Below are 16,757 nucleotides of genomic sequence, written 5' to 3'. Positions count from 1 at the left end.
GGAAGAGAGAGCAACTGGGGGGAAGAGAGAGAGCGACTGGGGGGAAGAGAGAGAGCGACTGGGGGGAAGAGAGAGAGCGACTGGGGGGGAAGAGAGAGAGCGACTGGAGAGGAAGACAGAGAGTGACTAAGAAAAATACTCTCTGAATGCATTGTTTGCAGACGGTTACACGACCCTGGAAAGACCGATCACAAAGCTCTGCCTGCTGCAAGAAGTAGCGTGAAAGGTTCCTGAACGAAAAAAGTGGACATTTATATTGTAAATATGTTGAACTCATTAGTTTATGACTCTTAAGAATGTTTGAGTAATTGATATGCTTCATGTGCCTAGTCAATTAGGGGCCGGAATGTGATGAAATATTTCCATTCATCACTGCCTGTGACTGAGATCGGTTTCAGTGTCATTTCCCTTCCCCCAGACCTCATTGTATTGTGTACTGGAATGTGCTGTATTGTATACTGGAATGTGCTGTGTGTAGGGCTCCGCCCATACCTGGCCCCGTTTGTAAGCTAGCTTCAGTCTAGCCACAGTCTCCAGAAGGACGACATCTCTCTCGCTTACGTGTTTCGTTCTAAGTTAATAAAAGCCTTGTTTTGTTCTGCTACCTTCGAGTCTCGGAATTATTGAGGCACATCAATTTTATTAACTTATTTTCAACACTATGGATCAACTCCTGAAACCCGAACGTTTGGATTTGGATCAACATGCTCCGGACGCATCAGCACGCTTCGGACACTGGTTTGAGTGTATGGAATTCTTCCTGGACAATTCCGCAGCCATCAAAGACGTTACGGACGCTGCAAGGATGAGACTCGGAATTCTGCGGAATTGGGTAAGCCACCGGGTTTACCCCCTCATCCAAGACGCCGAGACGTGCCTGGCCGCCTGCAACATCTTAAAGGCGCATTACCAGCAGCCTACGAATGAGGTGTATGCTAGGCACCTGCTCGCCACCCGCGCACAGCGACCTGGGGAATCGGTGGAGGAGTTCCTAAGCACCCTGAAAATGCTTGGCAAAGACTGCAAGTGCCGAGATGTAAAAGCCGCAGTGTACACTGACGAGCTTGTTCGCGATGCCTTCATCACAGGCCTCAGCTTCACTTACATCCGGCAAAGACTGCTGGAAAAAAACGGGGTTGGACCTGAAACAGGCTGCGGACACCGCGCGATCCCTGGATGTGGCCCAGAGAAACTCGGACGCCTACTCTTCAGCCCGCGCAGTCCACGCCGCCACGTGTGCACCGAGGGCGCCGCCATCTTGGAAGGCATCTTCCCCGCCCGACAGCCCGACACCGGCTGGGCCCCGCTCTCCCCCCAGAAGCCCTACGACAGCCGCGACGCGTCAGGGACCCAACTGCTACTTCTGCGGGCAGCCAAAGCACACCAGAAACCTATGCCCGGCGAAAGGCACCACCTGCTTTAAGTGCGGTAAGAAGGGGCACTTCGGGAAGGTGTGCAGAGGGAACCCCGCCGGAAAACCAACCGCCGGAAAACCCGCCACCGCCGCGTGTGCGCCGTGGGAGTGGCCATCTTGGACGCCATCTTGCCCGACCTCGTGGGGTCCGCCATCTTGTGAGCAGACAGCGTGGACACCATCTTGTATCGATCAGGGCCCTACAGTGGCATCGGTCACAGTGGACCAGACCAGGCCGCACCCGCTATCCAGATCAATGGTGGACATCGAGGTAAACGGGTGCCGGGTCAAATGCTTAATTGACAGTGGAAGCACGGAGAGCTTTATCCACCCAGAACTGGCACAACAACTCTCCCTAAAGGTGGTCCCTACTCAGGGTACCATCTCTATGGCTGACAAAACCCAGACATCGACCATTCTGGGTTACTGCACGGTACAACTGTGCGTTAACGGAACTGTATATGATAATTTTAAAGTATTAATCATGAAGAACCTATGTGCGAGCGTGATCTTGGGCCTGGATTTCCAGTGCAACCACCAAAGCATCACGCTCAAGTACGGTGGGTCCCAGCCGCCCCTCACAGTGTGCGGTCTGGCTACCCTGAAGGTAAAGCCGCCTTCGCTATTCGCGAACCTTACCCCTAACTGCCGGCCAATAGCGACCAAAAGCAGGAGGTACAGCTGGGAGGACAGGCGGTTTATCGCGACCGAGGTAGACAGGCTCCTGAAAGAGCGCATTATTGAACGCAACAGCCCGTGGCGCGCCCAAGTGGTAGTGGTAAGGGGTAGCGAGAAGAAACGGATGGTGATCGACTATAGTCAAACGATCAACAGGTACACCCTACTAGACGCCTACCCGCTACCCCGCATATCAGAAATGGTGAACCAAATCGCCCAATACCGGGTGTTCTCCACCATCGACCTCAAGTCAGCGTACCACCAGCTCCCTATCAGACCAGAGGACCGCCCGTACACCGCCTTCGAGGCGAACGGACGCCTCTACCAATTCCTCAGAGTCCCCTTTGGGGTGACGAATGGGGTCTCGGTCTTCCAGAGGGAGATGGACCGCATGGTCGATGACCACCACTTGCAGGCAACCTTCCCCTACCTCGACAACGTCACCATCTGCGGCCACAATCAGCAGGATCACGACTCGAACCTCGAGAGGTTCCTGGAAACCGCACAAAAACTCAACCTCACCTACAACGAGGACAAGTGCGTTTACAACACCACGCGCCTCTGCATACTAGGCAGCGTGGTGGAGAATGGGGAAATCGGACCAGACCCCGACCGATTGCGCCCCCTACGGGAGCTGCCCCTGCCCAACACTCCCAAAGCCCTGAAAAGGTGCCTGGGGTTATTTTCTTATTATTCCCAATGGGTCCCCAACTACTCCGACAAAGCCCGCCCCCTCTTGAAAGCATCCTCTTTCCCGCTCTCTGCTGAGGCCCACGCCGCCTTCAAAAGCATTAAGCAGGATATTGAGCGGGCCACGCTACAGGCAGTGGACGAGAACACTCCATTTCAAGTGGAAAGTGATGCGTCTGACTTCGCCTTGGCGGCCACCCTCAACCAGGCGGGGCGGCCCGTAGCTTTCTTCTCGAGGACCCTCCAAGGGCCCGAGATCAGACACTCCTCCGTGGAAAAGGAGGCCCAAGCCATCGTGGAGGCAGTGCACCACTGGCGCCACTACCTAGCCGGCAAACGCTTCACCCTACTTACCGACCAGCGGTCGGTAGCGTTTATGTTCAATAATAAACAGAGGGGGAAGATTAAAAATGATAAGATTCTTAGGTGGCGGATCGAGCTCTCCACCTTCGAGTACGACATCGTTTACTGGCCAGGGGCCCTTAACGAATCCCCTGACGCCCTCTCACGAGGGATGTGTGCCAACGCCACCGGGGATCGGCTACAGACCCTCCACAACGACCTCTGCCACCCAGGGGTCACGCGGCTGTTCCACTTCATAAAGTCCCGTAACTTACCCTACTCGATTGAGGAAGTTCGGTCCCTGACCAGGAACTGCCGCACTTGCGCTGAGTGCAAGCCTCGGTTCTACCGCCCAGATAGAGCCCACTTAATCAAAGCTACACGGCCCTTTGAGCGGCTCAGCTTAGATTTCAAGGGCCCCCTCCCGTCCGTCGACCGCAATGTTTACTTCCTGAACATTGTGGACGAATATTCCCGGTTCCTATTCGCCTTCCCCTGCCCAGACATGACCAGCGCCACGGTCATTAAATGCCTCAACAGCCTGTTCTGCCTGTTCGGTATGCCGAGCTACATCCATACGGATAGGGGGGCGTCCTTCATGAGTGAAGAGCTACGCCAGTACATGCTGTCTAGGGGGATCGCCACGAGCCGTACCACCAGCTACAACCCCCGGGGTAACGGCCAAGTGGAGCGAGAGAACGGGACAGTATGGAAAGCAGTCACTCTAGCTCTAAGGACCAAGGGCCTCCCTATCTCCCGCTGGCAGGAAGTCCTCTCGGATGTGCTCCATTCGATACGGTCGCTATTGTGTACGGCCACTAATACCACGCCTCATGAACGAATGTTTGTCTTTCCCCGGAAATCCACCTCAGGCGTATCCATGCCGTCATGGCTCTCCACCCCAGGTCCGGTACTCGTGCGAAGGCATGTGAGGGGCCACAAGACGGACCCTCTCGTGGAGCCAGTACACCTACTCCACGCCAACCCCCAATACGCATATGTCCGGCACGCCGACGGAAGGGAGGACACCGTGTCCATAAAAGACGTCGCCCCAGCCGGCATCGACAACAACCACGGCAATAGCGGCAACGATGATCACAGCAACTCTTACCCACCCACTACTCTTTCATCACCCCCGGAAGAACACCGACCAACGGCACCCCCACCAACTACCCCTTCAACAACCCTGGCGGCACCCCCGGCAGAGACCCAGGAGGCTACCGGGGACACCCAGCCGACACCCGCGGCACCGCAACAGCCACGTCGGTCGCAGAGGACTATCTAACCCCCGAACAGACTAAATCTATAGAAGGGGTGAATGTGATGAAATATTTCCATTCATCACTGCCTGTGACTGAGATCGGTTTCAGTGTCATTTCCCTTCCCCCAGACCTCATTGTATTGTGTACTGGAATGTGCTGTATTGTATACTGGAATGTGCTGTGTGTAGGGCTCCGCCCATACCTGGCCCCGTTTGTAAGCTAGCTTCAGTCTAGCCACAGTCTCCAGAAGGACGACATCTCTCTCGCTTACGTGTTTCGTTCTAAGTTAATAAAAGCCTTGTTTTGTTCTGCTACCTTCGAGTCTCGGAATTATTGAGGCACATCAGAGAGATTGGGAGTTGAGAGAGAGAGAGATTGGGAGTGTGAGAGATTGGGAGTGTGAGAGATTGGGAGTGTGAGAGAGAGAGATTGGGAGTGTGAGAGAGAGACAGGGCCGCCGCGGCCGCTCACCTGATGGCTTTGGGTCGGGCTCTCGGGCGGGGCTGTTAATGCCGCGGGGAGGTTTTGTGCGCGGCAGCTCCCGGCACGGCCCGCCGCGGCCGGTGACCTGATGGCTTTGGGTCGGGTTCTGGGGCGGTGCTGTTGATGCCACGGGGAGGTTTTGTGCGCGGCAGCTCCCGCACGGCCCGCCGCGGCCGGTGACCTGGTGGCTTTGGGTCGGGCTCTGGGGCGGGGCTGTTGACGCCGCGGGGAGGTTTTCTATGCGGCAGCTCCCAGCACGGCCCGCCGCGGCCGGTGATCTGGTGGCTTTGGGTCGGGCTCTGGGGCGGGGCTGGTGACGCCGCGGGGAGGTTTTGTGCGCGGCAGCTCCCGGCACGGCCCGGCACGGCCCACAACTCAAGGCCCAGGCTTCCCGGGCTGCTAGGCCGTGGGCACGGCCGCTCGAAATGGCCGTCAAAGTAGGCGAGCCTCCGGGCGAAGGGCAGGGGATCACTTCATTTCCTACTGTTGCTAAATACAATTTTAAACTGAAATAAATTGTTATTTTCCTTAGTTCCCTAATGCACAGAAAGTGTGGAAAAAAAATCGTGACGAATCAAGATGGCAGCCACTCACCTCGGTTCAGAATGATAAGGCCCACCCACACACGCACCAATTGGTCAACCGTCAGGTCACTGAACTGTAGGATTGGTCAATCGTCAAGTCACTCAACACTCAACTGTAGGATGGCCCGCCCGCACGCGTAATGAACCCGCCCCCATGACGCAGCGATTGGTCAACCGTCGGTCAACTGTCAGGTCGCTCGACCGCACGATTGGTCAACCTTCACATCACTCAATGCTAATGAGCAAATGAGCGGAACTTTTCCCATTTAATGAGCGGAATTTTGAACGTTTTTTGGATACCGTGGGCACGATTTTTATCTGACGGAAAAGTAAATACGCCTATGACCGGTCCGTAATCGTAAGCTTTCTTTTGATGTGACGCGCGTGTAGGTACGCTCTATAACTTTCAAACGTATAGAGAATGGACAGACAGACAGACAGACGAGGTCTTTCATATATATAGATAGATAGATATAGATATAGATAGATAGATAGATAGATATAGATAGATGTACAGGAGCGTTATACCCAGTAACGCACGGTGTGTTAGTATATAATATACTAGCTCGAGCGCCCGGCGGTGCCGAGGCTTTTTCGAGGACATGTTGTTCTTGGAAGAGAGAGAGAGAGCGACTGGGGTGAAGAGAGAGCGACTGGGGGGGAGGAGAGAGAGCGACTGGGGGGGAGGAGAGAGAGCGACTGGGGGGGAAGAGAGAGCGCGACTGGGGGGGAAGAGAGAGCGCGACTGGGGGGGAAGAGAGAGCGTGACTGGGGGGAAGAGAGAGAGCGACTGGGGGGGAAGAGAGAGAGCGACTGGGAGAAGAGAGAGAGCGACGGGGGGGAAGAGAGAGAGCAACTGGGGGGGAAGAGAGAGCGACTGGGGGAAGAGAGAGAGCGACTGGGGGGAAGAGAGAGAGCGACTGGGGGGAAGAGAGAGAGCGACTGGGGGGGAAGAGAGAGAGCGACTGGAGGGGAAGAGAGAGAGTGACTGGGGTGGAAGAGAGAGAGCGACTGGGGGGGAAGAGAGAGAGCGACTGTGGGGGAAGAGAGAGAGCGACTGGGGGGAAGGGGGGAAGGAGGAGGCGGGGGAGGAAAGGGGGAGGGGGGAAGAAGGGGGAGGGGGAGGAAGGGGGAGGGGGGAAGAATGGGGAGGAGGGAAGAAGGGGGAGGGGGGAAGAAGGGGGAGGGGGAGGAAGCGGGAGGGGGAAGAAGGGGGAGGGGGGAAGGGGGTAGAAGGGGGAGGGGGGAAGAAGGGGGAGGGGGAAGAAGGGGGGAGGGGGGAAGAAGGGGAAGAGGGGGGGAAGAAGGGGAGTGAGGGGGGAGGGGGAGGGGGAAAGGAGGGGGGAGGGGGGAGAAGGGGGGAGGGGAGCGCCCCGTCAGCCCGAGCCCTGCCCCCCGCCTCCCCGAGCCCCGCCCCCGATATCCCGAGCCCCGCCCCCGATCTGCCGAGCACCACCCCGATCTCCCGAGCCCCACCCCCGCCCTCCTGAGCCCCACCCCCAATCTCCCGAGCCCCGCCCCCCCGATCTCCCGAGGCTCGCCCCCCCCGATCTCCCGAGGCTGGCCCCCCCCCGATCTCCCGAGGTCCGCCCCCCCGATCTCCCGAGGCCCGACACCCCCCCGATCTCCCGAGGGCCGCCCCCCCCGATCTCCCGAGGCCTGCCCCCCGATCTCCCGAGGCCCGCCCTCCGCCCCCGATCTCCCGGGACCCGCCCCCCCGATCTCCCGAGGCCAGGCCTGATCTCCCGAGGCCCGCCCCGATCTCCCGAGGCCCGCCCCGATCTTCCAAGCCCCCCCCGATCTTCCGAGCCCCGCCCCCCCTGATCTTCCGAGCCCCGCCCCCCGATCTTCCGAGCCCCGCCCCCCCGATCTTCCGAGCACCGCCTCCCCCGATATTCCGAGCCCCGCCCCCCCGATATTCCGAGCCCCGCCCCCCCCGGTCCCCGAGCCCCGCCCCCCCTGCGCCCGATCTTCCGAGCCCCGCCCCCCCCGAACTTCCGAGCCCCCGATCTTCCGAGCCCCCCCGATCTTCCGAGCACCCCCCGATCTTCCGAGCCCCACCCCCCCAATCTTCCGAGCCCCGCTCCACCCCGATCTTCCGAGCCCCGCACCCCCCGATCTTCCGAGCCCCTCCCCCCCGATCTTCCGAGCCCCACCCCACCGATCTCCAAAGCCCGCCCCACCGATCTCCCGAGCCCCGCCACCCCGATCTCCCGAGCCACGCCCCCCCGATCTCCCGAGCCACGCCCCCCCCCGATCTCCCGAGGCTCCCCCCGATCTCCCGAGCCCCGCCCTCTGCCCGAGCCGGCTTCAAGAGCAGAGAGAGAGAAGCCACCGCGCAACCTACCGCGTGAGGCCGAGACGACTCAAGTCGCGCGCGCTGACTCCTGCCCCACCCGCCTTTACTAAGATGGCGGCGGGTAGCGACGCTCGGCTGAGGCCCGCCCCTCCAGCCTTCACAAAGTTGGCGGCGATCGGGGCCGCTTGTTGACTGGGGCCGGGAGCTGCCTAGCTCGGCGTGGGTGCGGAGTAGAGGCCGAGGCTTCGAGGCCTACAAAAACGCTGAAAGGTATGAAAATTATAGAGGTTAGAGAAAAGATGTACAAATTAATTAACTTTTTTAAAAAACAATTTGTGTTTTAAAAGCAACTTTTTTTTTTGCTGGAAATGTATATTTGAAAAGAAAGACGCAGAAAGCGGGAAAAAGAATGGAAGCAAGATGGCGGCTACTCACCTCGGTTCAGAACGATAAGGCCCGCCCACACACACACCGATTGGTCGACCGTCAGGTCACCAAAGCGTAGGATTGGTCAATCGTCCCGTCACTCGACTGTAGGAGGGCACGCCCGCACGACGCCAGGAACCCGGCGTACGATTGGTCGACCTCGACGTCACTCTATTGCTAATGAGCGGATAATGAGATGCTAATGAACGGAATTTTGAACGTTTTTTGGATACCGCGGGCGCAATTTTTGTCCGGCCGAAATGTAAATACGCTTACGACCGTTTTGGAATCGTAAGCTTTCTTCTGATGTAACGCACGTGTAGGTACGCTCTATAACTTTAGAGTGTATAGCCGGAGAGATGCACACCGAAGAACAGACAGACAGATAGACAGACAGACAGATACACAGACAGACAGACAGACAGACGTATCCGTTTATATATATAGACTAGCTGGAGTGCCCGGCAGTGCCGAGGCTTTTTCGAGGACATGTTGTTGTTGGAAGAGAGAGAGCGACTGGGGGGGGGGGAAGAGAGAGAGCGACTGGGGGGGGGGGGAAGAGAGAGAGCGACTGGGGGGGGGGAAGAGAGAGAGCGACTGGGGGGGACGAGAGAGAGCGACTGGGGGGGAAGAGAGAGAGCGACTGGGGGGGAAGAGAGAGAGCGACTGGGGGGGAAGAGAGAGGGTGACTGGGGGGGAAGAGAGAGAGCGACTGGGGAAGTGAGAGAGCGACTGGGGGGGAAGAGAGAGAGCGACTGGGGGAAGAGAGAGAGAGCGACTGGGGGGGAAGAGAGAGAGCGACTGGGGGGAAGAGAGAGAGCGACTGGGGGGGGAAGAGAGAGAGCGACTGGGGGAAGAGAGAGAGCGACTGGGGGGAAGGTGGGGGGGAAAGGGGAGGGGAGGGGTGGGGGAAAGGGGAGGGGAGGGGGGAAGGGAGGGGAGGAGGGGGGAATGGGGGAATGGGGGGAGGGGGGAATGGGGGAATGGGGGGAGGGGGGAAGTGGGGAATGGGGGGAGGGGGAGGGGGGAGGAGGGAGGGGGGGTGGAGGGAGGAGGGGGGTAGGAAGGGGAGGAGGGGTGGGGGAGGGGGGATGAGGAGAGGGGGTGTCCCGAGCCCCACCCCCAATCTCCCGATGTCCCGCCCCCCGATCTCCCGTCCCCCGATCTCCCGATGTCCCGCCCCCCATCTCCCGATGTCCCGCCCCCCGATGTCTCGCCCCCCGATCTCCCGATGTCCCGCCCCCCGATCTCCCGATGTGCGCCCCGCGCTCTCCCGATGTCCCGCCCCCGATCTCCCAATGTCCCGCCCCCCGATCTCCCGCCCCCCGATCTCCCGATGTCCCGCCCCCCGATCTCCCGTCCCCCGATCTCCCGATGTCGCGAGCCCCGCCCCCCGATGTCCCGAGCCCCGCCCCCGATGTCCCGAGCCCCGCCCCCCAGCCACCCGCTCTCCGGAGCCCCGCCCTCCCGAGCTGGCTTCAAGACCACCGATTGCGGCTGTGAGAGACGGCCGGCCGGCCCGGTTGCCGGGGTAACCCTTCCCCGGGGAACAGAGAGAGATGCCGCGTCTCAGCTGCTCCTGCTGCGCGCGCACCCTGTGTATGTCCCGTGACCCTCGTGGCTGACGCCGTTGCCCCGGGTAACGTGACGGGGCGGTGGGGGGGAGCTGAGCAGAAGCCGTGGGACAATTACCTAGCTCGGGCGTGGCTGGGCAGGAGAGGCCCAGGCTTTGTGTCCTAGGTTCTGAGGCCTTACAAAAACGGGGAAAGGTCGGAAAAAGAACCTTCAGGTTAGAGAAAATATTTACAAATGAATGAAGTTTTTTTAAAAACAATTTAATAAAAGCAATTTTTTTTTGCTGGAAATGTAGGTTTGAAAAGAAAAATGCAGAAAGTGGGAAAAAGAATGGAATCAAGATGGCTGACACTCACCTCGGTTCAGAACGATAAGGCCCGCCCACACACACACCGATTGGTCGACCGTCAGGTCACCGAAGCGTAGGATTGGTCAATCGTCCCGTCACTCGACTGTAGGAGGGCCCGGCCACACGCGCCAGGAACCCGGCGTACGATTGGTTGACCTCGACGTCACTTTATCGCTAATGAGCGGATAATGAGATGCTAATGAGCGGAATTTTGAACGTTTTTTGGATACCGCGGGCGCAATGTTTGTCCGGCCGAAACGTGAATACGCTTACGACCGTTTTGGAATCGTAAGCTTTCTTTTGATGTAACGCACGTGTAGGTACGCTCTATCGCTTTCGAGTGCATAGCCGGACAGACACACACCGAAGGACAGACAGATAGACAGACAGACAGATAGACAGACAGATAGATAGACAGACAGACAGACAGATCGATCCGTTTATATATATAGATAAGATAATTGCTCTTCTGTCTGTCTGTCTCCAAACACTCAAAAGATATAGGCCTAGAAATTCAGTATAGCCACTTTTGGGGCGGTAAAGTCGGGCGGCCGCGAAAGTTTGCGCCCGGCGAAAAGTCGCGCCCCCTTTGCCGATATTCAGTCGCATCGCCCCAAGAGGTTGCTGCTGCGCTAAAACAGGCGATGCACGACTATCTTTAGGCGCTAAGCCGGCGGTGCTGAGCGGTACCCCTGAGGCCGGGCGCAGTGCAGGTGCAGCAAGTTCTTGATTGACGGCAGACACTCTGGCGCCGGTCAGCTCTTAAAGGGGGAGGGTGGATTTGTTTGCCTGCCACGCCCTGCACACTGCAGCCCTCAACCTAGGCCTGACCACTTCAGCTTCACCTGCACAACGCCCAGGGCTATGGAGAAGGCCAGGGAGGGAGCGCAGCGCTTCAGCGACGGTGACCTGAGGCTACTGGTTGGCGGAGTGGAGCGCAGGCGCCATGTTCTCTTCCCAGAAGATGGCAAGAGGCCGCTGCCCAGCGCCTACTGGAAAGCCTGGAGGGAGGTGTCCAACAGGGTGTCTTCGAACAGCGTGGTTGCCAGGACTCCTGTGCAATGCTGGAAGAAGTTCAACGACCTCACTCGGGTTGTCAGGGTGAGTACCCTTTCCAGTGTCCTCCTCATCCTTGCATGTGCACCTCACATTATGGGCAAAGGGACCTGAAAGCCCTAATGGCCAGCCCTCATCCAGCAGCTATGGGACTGGCATGAAAATCAATTGCACATTCAGCACTTTACACACTGTCCAAGCTATTCGACCATGGGAGGCATTTCAGACAAGATCAGGGCTACACACTGTCCAAGCTATTCGACCATGGGAGGCAGTGCAGACAACATCAGGGCTACACACTGTCCAAGCTATTCGACCATGGGAGGCAGTGCAGACAAGATCAGGGCTACACACTGTCCAAGCTATTCAACCATGGGAGGCAGTGCAGACAAGATCAGGGCTACACACTGTACTTAGAGGCCGTCCTTTCTCTTGCAGGCCAAGGTGGCGCACAACCGGCGCAACCGAACTGAGACCGGGGGAGGCCGTCCTGACCTCAAAGAGCTCTCCGACCTCGACCAGCGTGTGGAGCGCATTATGGCAGGCTGGCTGATTGGCCCCGTCGCCAGTGGAGATGCCGACCCTGTTCTGGGCACCAATGGTAAGGGCATCACCTTTTGGACCTCTCTCGTTCCACTTGCGCATCAGATCAGCATCCTTTGCCACTGTCCGACCAATGCGGTGAATGGCACCACTCATGCCTCCCTCGCTGCCACCCTGTCCTCACTCTAAAGCTACTCTTGTGCCTTCCTGCTTTCAGATGGTGAATCGCCAGGTGAGGAGGCGGGCCCTCAAGCTGCCACTGTCAGCCTTCGGAAGACGAGGAGGAGGAAGAGGAAGCCGGCCTATCAGTGCCACCCTCAGCCGCGCCAGCCCATGGCGATGTAAGGGACACGTCTTCCCTGGAGGGGAGCCGGGGGGAAGGGTCGGAGGAGAGTGAAGCTCCGGGGCCCAGCAGCCTGCAGCAACGCGGGAGGGGTGGGGAAGCTCGGCGGACTACTCCCCAGAGGGTGAGTGCAGCCTCCAGTCCTGCGACGGTGAGCGCAGAGGAGGTGCGCCTCCTAGAGGAAATGGCCGTCCAGGCTGAGCGCAGGCACACTGAGCTCATGGCTGCAGGTGGCAAGGATGCCTGACTCCATAGAGTCTCTGTCAAGGAGTGTGCAGCAATTCGGAGCAGCACAGGCCAGGAGTCTGCAACAATTCAGTGCAGCACAGGTCAGGAGTCTGGAACTATTCAGTGCAGCACAGGCCAGGAGTCTGCAGGACTTCGCGGCAGCACAGTCGGCTTCTAGCCAAGTGCTCAGTCGTGCTGTCCATTCACTGGCTGGTGTCATGGCGGACACAGACCAGGGCCACACGGGCACTAACTGCTGCCACCCTCGCTGGATCAGCCAGGCATCACCAGGGCACTCGCCGTGCAGCAGCAGCCCAGCAGTCTGTTCTTCAGCTGTTTGCTGCGCATGCTGCAGTGCTGGCCCGTGCGAGTGCCAATGTCTCAGGCGACCAGCGAGCACCTGCGATCTGCCAGGTTGCCACCATTCCTGCAGCCGACACTGCCACTCCGCCATTGCAGCTGCCACGAGCCGCTGGACAGACTGCTGCCGCCCAGCCAGAGTTGGAGCAGTCAGCAGCCGGCCACTCCAAGGCCAGAGCTGGTGCAGGCCGACCCCCAAGGGCATCTGCCGTCTCGCCATCTGACCCTCAGCAGCCTTCCCCTAGCCTTGCTGCAGCCACTGGGCTCCCATTGAGGAGGAGCAGCAGGGCGGGTCAGGGGCCAGGCAAGGATGCGCAAGGCATCGCCCTCTCAGGGCAAAAAGTAGAGGTATGCACAAATGCCTGGTGCTTGTTGTAAGGCTGACACTGGTGCAGTTGTTTTTGTGTAAGGCCGAGACTGGTATCTTTCTTTCTTTTTGTAAGGCCGAGACTGGTGTCTTTCTTTCTTTTTGTAAGGCCGAGACTGGTGTCTTTCTTTCTTTTTGTAAGGCCGAGACCGGTAGTTTTGTGTTTTTGGAGGGGGCTTCTCCACATGAGCATGTAATGTGGGAAGGGCAGAGGTTTTCAATAAATTATTGTTGTTAAATTGCAGTGTGCATGGTTTTTTGGTTAAGTCCTGGTTGCCCTGCTCGGCTGAGGGCTTGTGGAGCGGCTACATTCATCTGCTGACATTGGCACAAGCCAGTCCCTGAGAGGGGGCCTAGAACCGACGTTCAATAAGCCGGCGATGGGTGGCCCTTGCACTTTGTGCCTCCCTCCTGTGCTGGTCCTCCTCCTCCTCCTCCTCCTGCTCCTCCTCCTGAGGGGGTCCTCCAATCTCTGGTGGCAGTGCCTGAATCCTGCGGATAGCCAGGTTGTGCATGCAGCAAACGACCATGAAATGGGAGACTCGCTCTGGCGAATACTGTAGGGCTCCACCGGAACGATCCAGACAGCGGAACCGTTGCTTCAGGACGCCGATTGTTTGTTCGATGATGTTCCTGGTCGCTTGATGGCTCTCGTTGTATCCCTCTTCAGCAGGGGTGCTGGGCGCACGGAGCAGGGTCATCAGCCAGGTACACAAAGGATAGCCTTTGTCCCCGATAAGCCATCCTCGTGGGTGAGGCTGGGCCTGGAACATGTCTGCCACAGAAGTCTGGCGCAGGTTGAAGGCATCGTGGCTGCTGCCTGGAAAGCGGGCATTGACAGCTAGGATGAGCTGCCTGTGGTCACACACCAGCTGGACGTTCAGCGAATGGTAGCCCTTCCGGTTGCGGTAATCCTCGGCATTCTCCAGAGGTGCCCGCAAAGCCACATGCGTGCAGCCAATGGCGCCCTGCACCATGGGGAAGCCCGCGAATGCTGCAAAGCCCATTGCACGCTGTTGCTGCTTGGCAAGGGCCATGGAGAAGGAGATGAACTGACGTCTCCTTTTGAAAAGGGCATTGTCACCTGGCGGATGCAGCAATGCACGGCGAACTGGGAGATGTTGGCAATGTCCCCAGTAGCGGATTGGAAGGAGCCGGTGGCATAGAAGTTGAGAGCCACCGTCACCTTCACTGCCACCGACAGAGACGTCCTGCTCCTCAGCTGTGGCTGCAGATCACCGCCAAGCAGCTGGCAGATTTCTGTGACCACGTCCCTTCTGAATCGCAGCCTCCGAACACACTGCTCCTCAGACATGTTGAGATAGGAGAACTGCTGGCGGTATACCCTGGGTGGGTAAGGCCTCCTTTGCCGACGCCTGTTGCCCCCTCTCCGTCTAGCCAGGTCTGCCACTCTCTCACGGCGTCTGTGAGCCCTTTGGATGTAATTGAGAAAGCCAGCGTTGACACCCATTGCAGCCCCCATAATATGCTGGCAAACAATGAGATGTCAATGAAGGCAAAGACTAGTGGAAAGCTGTGGCCTGAAGCCAGAAGTACCTGTCCGAGTGTTGGGCCAAAGCAGAAAGCTATCTACCTTGGTCTCTCTCCAAAGATCCGTTTCTCAAGAAGGAGTGCTGCGAAATGGCAGCCTTTTATAGTGCAGGAGGAGTGCCCTTTAATTTGCGCCCCCCGCGCCCCGCATCGGCTGAGCACCGTTCCACTCTAACAGTCGCTAGGGCCGCCAGGCGCACAATGGGGCGTCGCCACTGAATTTCCGGTTGGGGACGCACAAAGGGCGTTGCACGAGGAAATGACGTCATGATCTGCGCGCGCAGCTGAGCGCGCGCAAAGACTTTGCGCCGCCGCTAAATCTCGAGTGAAGTTGGGGCGAGGTGCAGTTCGCGCTGCGCCCGGGCGCTAGCCGCCTAGCGCCCGACATCTACTCCTCCTAAGGCGCTAACGGCTGGCGCAACCAACTGAATTTCTAGGCCTTAGAGCGTACCTACATGTGTGTTGCATCAAAAGAAAGCTTACGATTCCGGAATGGTCATAAGCGTATTTACTTTTCCGTCAGACAAAGATTGTGCCGACGGTATCCAAAAAACGTTCAAAAATCCGCTCATTAGCGGTTGACCAATCCTATGGGGGACTATGATGTCGAAGAGCTGCTATGATGTCAGAGCAGTTTTTGTGCTGTCATAAAGAAATCAATGCTTTCACTGTGCTCTCCCCGTCTCTTTATCTCTCTCTGTCTCCCAGTCTCTCTCTCTCTGTCTCCCAGTCTCTCTATCTCCTCCCCCAGTCTCTCTCTCTCCCCCCCAGTTTCTCTCTCTCTCTCTATCTCCAGTCTCTCTCTCTCCCCCAGTCTCTCTCTCTCCCCAGTCTCTCTCTCTCCTCCAGACTCTCCCTCCTCCAGTCTCTCTCTCCCAGTCTCTCTCTCTCTCTCCGTCTCTCTCTCTCCTCCAGTTTCTCCCTCCTCCAGTCCCTCTCTCTCTCCCCCAGTCTCTCTCTCTCTCCCCGTCTCTCTCCCCCAGTCTCTCTCTCTCCCCAGTCTCTCTCTCTCCCCAGTCTCTCTCCTCTCTCTCCCCCCGGTCAATTCAATTCAATTCAAATCACTTTATTGGCATGACAAGGTACATCTTATGTTGCCAAAGCATCGAAAAACATTCATGGTTGTACACAAAAATACAGAGCTATCCATACAGTATATAAACAGATATATCCCTGAGTGTATAAATATACATTCATATAATTTGTATATACTCTTTTCTTATATTTAGTGGTTGTCCCTCTGTTTATGGCAAGCTGTAACATAGTGTGCCGCTAAGGTTACACAATTTCTCTCTTCCCCTAGTAGGTATGGGAGTTTTTGGTCGTCATTCAAATTTCTGAATTCCGGGCATATTTTTGTGAATTTTGGGTAGAAATTCTCCCTTATGCCCTGATATTTTCTACAAGCTGTGAGGAAGTGCATCTCTGTCTCCACCACTCCCTGACTGCAGTGAGAGCATATCCTGTCCTCTCTTGGTAGCCAGGTCTGCCTGTGTCTACCTTTTTCGATCGCCAGGCTATGTTCACTACTCTCTCTACACCAGTCTCTCTACTCTCTCTCTCTCTCTCCCGTCTCTCTCTCTCCCGAGTCGCTCTCTCTCTCTCCCCTCAATCTCTCTCTCTCTCTCCTTGTCTCTTTATCTCTCTCTCTGTCTCCCAGTCCCTCTCTCTCTGTCTCCCAGTCTCTCTATCTCTTCCCCAGTCTCTCTCTCTCTCTCTCTACCCCGTCTCTCTCTCTCCCCGTCTCAGTCTCTCTCTCTCTCTATCTCCCAGTCTCTCTCTCCCAGTCTCTCTCTCTCCTCCAGACTCTCCCTCCTCCAGTCTCTCTCTCCCAGTCTCTCTCTCTCTCCGTCTCTCTCCCTCCTCCAGTCTCTCTCTCACTCCCCCATCTCTCTCTCACTCCCTGTCTCTCTCTCTGTCTCCCAGTCTCTCTATCTCTCTCTCCCCAGTCTCTCTCTCCCTTCCCGTCTCTCTCTCTCTCTCCCCCGTCTCTCTCTCTCTCCCCCAGTCTCTCTCTCTCCCCCAGTCTCTCTCTCTTTCTCTCCCCCGTCTCTCTCCCCCAGTCTCTCTCCCCCGTCTCTCTCCCCCAGTCTCCCTCTCTCTCCCCAGTCTCTCTCTCTCTCCCCAGTCTCTCTCCTCTCTCTGCCCCAGTCTCTCTAGTCTCTCTCTCTCCCATCTCTCTCTCTCTCCCCCAGTCTCTCTCTCTC

The sequence above is a fragment of the Somniosus microcephalus genome, chromosome 3 (genome assembly GCF_052327205.1).
Source record: "Somniosus microcephalus isolate GS21.2 chromosome 3, FLI_Smic_1.0, whole genome shotgun sequence".
Lineage (NCBI taxonomy): Eukaryota > Metazoa > Chordata > Chondrichthyes > Squaliformes > Somniosidae > Somniosus > Somniosus microcephalus.
The sequence above is the reverse complement of the archived record's forward strand: the minus strand, read 5'-3'. Positions refer to the sequence as shown.